This window comes from Odocoileus virginianus, chromosome 18, assembly GCF_023699985.2.
Source record: "Odocoileus virginianus isolate 20LAN1187 ecotype Illinois chromosome 18, Ovbor_1.2, whole genome shotgun sequence".
NCBI classification, from domain to species: domain Eukaryota; kingdom Metazoa; phylum Chordata; class Mammalia; order Artiodactyla; family Cervidae; genus Odocoileus; species Odocoileus virginianus.
In genome coordinates, this window is record NC_069691.1 from 28,860,352 (window position 1) to 28,866,608 (window position 6,257).

At 33.5% G+C, this 6,257-nt stretch overlaps 1 non-coding gene across 1 annotated transcript; it reads left to right on the forward strand.

The window, feature by feature from the left end:
• The first annotated feature begins 5,773 nt into the window (after nucleotides 1–5,773).
• On the forward strand, nucleotides 5,774–5,964 carry LOC139039580 (U2 spliceosomal RNA). Its single transcript, XR_011492921.1, has one exon. It is a non-coding gene; the product is annotated as a U2 spliceosomal RNA (small nuclear RNA).
• Nucleotides 5,965–6,257: the final 293 nt, after the last annotated feature.

Sequence of the window (6,257 nt, forward strand, 5' to 3'; positions counted from 1 at the left end):
TACTTGAAAGCTGGTAAGAGTAAAGCTCTAAATGTTCTCACCCAAAAGGGAAATGGTAGTTATGTGACAGGATGGGCGTATTAAAGAGCTAACACTATGATTACTATGTTGGTAATCATTCTGCAATATATAAATGTATCAAATCAACTATTTGTACACCTTAAACTTACACAAGATTATATGTCAATTATATCTCAACAAAGCTGGAAAAAAACAGAATAAATAATTATATGAAGTTTTTTTAAGAAAGCAATATCATAGGAAAGCATCAAATTCCTGGAAATGAAATTTTGTTTTATAGGCACCAATTATAGAACAAAAATTTGCATTAGATAACAATTATCCTATTTTGTTTGTGTCAACTCTAGCATTGCTTATTTGTGTAATTTTTTGTACAAATTATATCCAAATGTAGCCTGGCTTATACCTAGGAAATACAAGCAAAGGGGCCTAGTGTTAACCACCATATCTAAAATAACTGGAGAATAATATAGATACACAATATAGTTACTTATTCTAAGTGGTGTAAATTTTGGACCTTAGACTCAGCCTCTGGGAGACAAGTAAGAGAGAAAGTTCCACATTCTCCCTCATGGCCTCATCATATCCTAATTTTAGTTTTAAGCCCCACTTTTGGTTTGAAAACAAACCAAAATAAACCTCTTTGCGATTCCATGGACTGTCCATGGAATCCTCTAGGCCAGAATACTGGAGTGGGTAGCCGTTCCCTTCTCCAGGGGATCTTCCCAACCCAGGGATTGAACCCAGGTGTCCCTCATTGCGGGCAGATTCTTTACCAGCTGAGCCACAAGGGAAGCCCAAGAAGACTGGAGTGTGTAGCCTGTCTCTTCTCCAGGGGAACTTCCCGACCAGGAATCAAACCGGTGTCTCCTGCATTGCAGGCAGATTCTTTACCAACTGAGCTATCAGGGAAGACCTGAATGCTCAATACAAGATTTTTAAATGGTTTCTAGATTTTAATTATTACAAAAAAAGTTTTATGAACACACATACAAAATTTATTTCTGTGAATATTTTTAAACTTTTATCTGCTTATGTTATTATTTATTTCCAACCTTTCTTGGAAAATCCTTGATTTTTTATATTCACCATGCTTTTTCTTCTGTTTTTCATCAAAAGTATAGCAATACAAGTATAATTATTTATGCAAAAGTTTAGCCAAGCGATTTTCACTCCGGGCATGTGTTACTATGCACATATTTTATAATAAAAAAAGTTTAAGCCAGATTTTTTGAGTATTCTCAAAGCAAGAATTACACTGGGCAGTATTAAACAGACAACACCAAATTCATTCTGGGCAATAAGGACAAGAGACCAGAACAAGGTATGAACTTAGCTCTGCTGAAACAGAAGTGAAGGGTTTGTAAGAGCTGTGTGAAGGGCACTGTAGTTCGGTGTTTGATAACTGGCTTTACCCAAAGGAAGAGTAAACTTTTTTTGTATCTTCATGACAGGTGGTAGTTTTACAACTTGGAGCAAGTCTCCCATCACAGTTAGGCTCCTACCCTCCCACAGAGACTGGGGAATAGTCTCTTCCCTAATGATTATTAATACATTTCAGAGAAACGTCTCCCAGGTCCTTGAGAAAGACAGCCTGTAGTCGTCAAACTAGCAAGAGGAATTCATGTATGTATGTGTATATTTCAGAGATAAAGGACATAACAGTATATTTATTCCAGATGTATGATGAAATGGTTTTGTATTTGTGTATATTGTAAAATGATTACCACCCTGTATCCACTTAACATCTATCACCACACTTTTAGTTTTTTATTGTGATGAGAATTTTTAAGATCCAGTCTCACAGTTACTATTAAGTATCAATATTAACTATAGTCACCATGCTGTACATTATATTCTATTATTTACTCATTTTATACATGGAAATAGGCACCTTTTGACCCCCTTCAATCATTTTATCTGCACACAACCCTCTGCCTCAGGCAATCACCAATCTGTTCTCTCTATGCATGAGGCTGGCTTTGTTTATTTGTTTAAGATTCTAAATATAAGTGAGTTCATGTGGCAGTTATCTTTTTCAGTCTGACATTCTACTTAGGTAATGCCTTCAAGGTCCATCTATGCTGTCTCAAATGGCAAGATTTCATTATATTTTTATAGGCTGAATTTTATTTTGTGTGTGTGTATATATATATATATATATATATATATATATCACATTTATTATCCATTTATCCATTAATGGATGTTTAGATTGTTTCCATGTCTTGGCTATTGTAAGTAATGTTACAATCAACATGAGGGTGCAAGTATCTTTTTGAATATGAAATTTTGTTTCCTTCAGGTAAATCCCAGAAGTGAAGTCGCTGGATCATACAAGAAGCTTCTTGAAATATTTAAATTCTCAAAGGGACAGAGAAGGAATTCACAATAACAAGTTTTCTAAAGCAAATGTTCTAGCGAAAAGGAGGGGAGGGACCTGTGTGATTAGACCGTCTTGGACGCCTTAAGAGTCAGGGTGGAAGTTAGGAGCCCACAGGCAAGAAGCAGCCTATCTAGTTTTCAGTAAAACTGAAGAAAAGGTCAAGGCTTCCTGTCCAGTATCAAGTGCTAAACAATTTCTAGTTCGATTATGAATAAAGTTAGCATTTCAGGATTCTTGGGGTTCAGATAAATAACTGCAATGAGTTAAACTAGAGAGGAGTGTGTGAAACTTTCACTGCTTTATAATTGGAGGATACAAATTATTTTTTTTAATTTTGAGGTAAAAAATTAATAAGTTTTATATATAAATTACAGAAGGTGCCATCACAAAATTTTGCAAATAATAATGCTAATGAAAGTAACCTAAGTTAGCACAATGACTATAAGAATATCAGAGTGCTTGCATTCTGACACAGTCTGATTTAATTTGGTTAGCAATTTGAAAACATAAAAGTTGTACTATAGGTAATATTGCTGAAAGACCTCCCTTCTACATTTTAATACTCTTTTGTCTTAAAAGGGTGTTGGTATTAAGAACACGTCTCAATTTTTTTCAAGTATGTTATATCAACACATGGCAAGTACGTAGTTAATCTGATCAGTTTTAGGCAATGCATTTGTATATCTTATTTTAAAATACCTTCCATTTACCTGCTATGTTTAAAATACTGTGAAGATTAACGTGGTATTATTATCTCAATTTTTCAGATGAAAACCCTCAGGATCACAGAATAAATAACTTTCCCAAAGTTATGTTATAGTGTTTGTATGAACATAGATTCAAGTCAAATTTGGCTCACTGCAAACCGTAGCTATTTCTCATGTTGTGCACCCACCATCTGAGACCAACTACTACAGTAGGGGTATTTTTATTAGTTTATGTACAGTGACCATTTTACTTTATAAAATATAATAAAAATAGGCCTAATAAGATATTTACAATTAGATATTTTAGGTAAGAGATAGGAATGTCAATAAGAATACTGTTGTCCTCAACATTGAGATACAAGTTGATCTATTCCACAATAATCATTTTCCAAAGCGATAAGTTTTCCAAAGCGATAAAGAAACACTGTATTAGAAAAAAAATACTGTTTTCAGAAAGAAAACATGTGAAAAAACAAAAACAGCATTTTTTTGGTATACAAGAAAGGAAACGAAGAGAAAGAATGAATGGTTTACCGTCTGTTCACTGCAAAACGACTACAAACCCCATCAAGCAGAACCAAACCAAAATAATTTACATACACATAGCTCATCTCCATACATGTACATTCTCACACAGATTAGCACTTTTGCCCCTAGCTAGTCCATGGGGGTCTATAATTCAGAGTACTCAAGTCAGCAAAAAATCTAAAATAAGATGCTTGGGCTTTTTATTTAAGAATTCTGAAAATAAAATTTGTGGACTGTTTCCAAACATAAGTCTCCAGCTTCACTAACTTCGGAATAGGTCACTTCTGATTAAGTAGAAATATTCAGGTTTGCCTTAATGAACTGATTTTTCACTCAATTCACTAAATGGTGTTTTAGCCAGAGACAATCAAGAGGATGAAAATTATGTCTTTAACTATGCTAGCAAGTGATCAGTGCACAAAGTAAAAAAAAGAAAGTCATTATGACAAGCTCTGGTTGGTACCTCTATCATGTGAGGATCAGCTGCAGGCATGGAGATAGTCAACATATTTCAAATGTTACTAGTATATATATTCATTCTCTTGATTTCTCCCTTTCTCTGTAAAGTGTAGTCAGTGAAACATTCAACCACTGTCCACTGGCCCACTGCCCCTATATTTTTATTCTTATTGACTCATGTACTTTATTTATATATATATCAATATTTTTAGATGGAATATTTCATAAATACCTCTTTCTAGAAAATAACTGAAAATGCAATATTCTAAGTTTCTCAGGGAATAGGTTTAAAAATATTCTTGGCTATAGGAGCTCACCGTGTATCCATTAAGTTTATGCCTCAAGACAGAATTTAGTGAAGTCAAAGGATAAGTTTTAATTGTGAATTCGTGTGAGTAAAGTGAGGTCTGATTTTCTGTTTGGTTTTGTACTGCCAAAGGGTGAGATACAATACACTGAAGTAAAGTTATAATTTTCCACCAAAAGTTGTTTATTTAGGTTAATCTTTGAACTATTTCTGTTGGCTATGTATGTGCTATTTCTGCATTCCGTATTGATTTTTTTTTTTCCCCCCAAAGGTTCTAACTATGTTTAAATTCATTGCACCTTATTACATGATTTTTGGCTCTGAAGCTCAGGACAAAATTGAACTTGAGTAAGATTTGACACAGCAACAGTGGCAGGAACAAAACCCTTCTTTGTTGGGGGTGATTATTTATTAGCCAATGAATGCTATTTAGCTAATTTGGTACTTTTGTGAATAAAGCCACTGGTCAAATCACTAAAGTGTGTTCCTCATTCTGGCAATCAAATTTAATTTTCCTTTGCGTAAACAGATGATCAGGCCTGTGAGTTCAGATATTCTCAGTGAGAAAAATTAATTAGTCCAAAATATTAGTCATTTGGAGTCAGGAGCAAGAGTCATATCCTAATATAGCTTCTCAAACAAATAACAGTAACATGACTATTATATAGTCATATGGATTAAGCTTCTATTACGATATATAGTGAACTACATAACTGACTTGTTATATTTTATATAGATTTCTTAGAGATTTTTATTATTGTGTTTTCACAACATATTTCAAATGTTACTAGTATATATATTAATTCTCTTGATTTCTCCCTTTCTCTGTAAAATGATAATAACAATAATGCAGGTGAAAATTTTCATTTGCTTCAATATAAAGTGTCTCATTTCAAAACTGACCTGAAAAAACATGAGCTATTTCATGCAGCTTGAAAATGACAGAATGTAAGATAGGCTTACATGACTACAGGTCCCTGAAGAAGAGTGAAAAATACCTGTAACATCCTGCAGTGGGTTTCCCTACCTACAACCACACAGGGACCAATTATACAGATTGAGGATAGCTTGACAGAATCAAGGATGAGTTCAGCAGTCCCTGAAAGAGAATCGAAGATTAGATCAATACAGTTCTGGCATAAATGAAAAAAGAGGTAATTAATACAGGAGGCCAACCAATAAATTAGCCAATTGTGTTAAGGAAATGGTGTGGGACTTTTACTGCTCTAAATTTTCCTCTGTAATCACAGGGAAAAGCTTAATTTAGTTTGGATTCCCTTCCATAAATAAAGTTTCCTTGCTTGACTTCTAAGATCTATGAGCTAGACACATGGTATAAGAGTGAAAATTTAAATTAAGACTTTTATCGCTTCTCGGCCTTTTGGCTAAGATCAAGTGTAGTATCTGTTCTTATCAGTTTAATATCTGATACGTCCTCTATCCGAGGACAATATATTAAATGGATTTTTGGGATTAGGAGTTGGAATAGGAGCTTGCTCCGTCCACTCCACGCATCGACCTGGTATTGCAGTACTTCCAGGAACGGTAAAAAAATAAATAAATAACTAAAAAATAAAAAATAAAATTAGGACTTTAAATATATTAATAATTACTGAGTACAGAAAGAAAAAAATCACAATGTCTGATTCTTGTGTGTCAGTATCTAGTGGATATTTAAGAGCAAAATTTTCATTGTAGATGATATTCCTAATATCTGAAGTTTTATACTTATAATTTTAAATATGCAATTCTTCATAAAAATCACAAAATTAAAATACATCATAGCTAAATAAAATCAATGGTGAAAAATTAGCAAGGATTCAGAAAAAAATATTTTTTCAAAATTGAT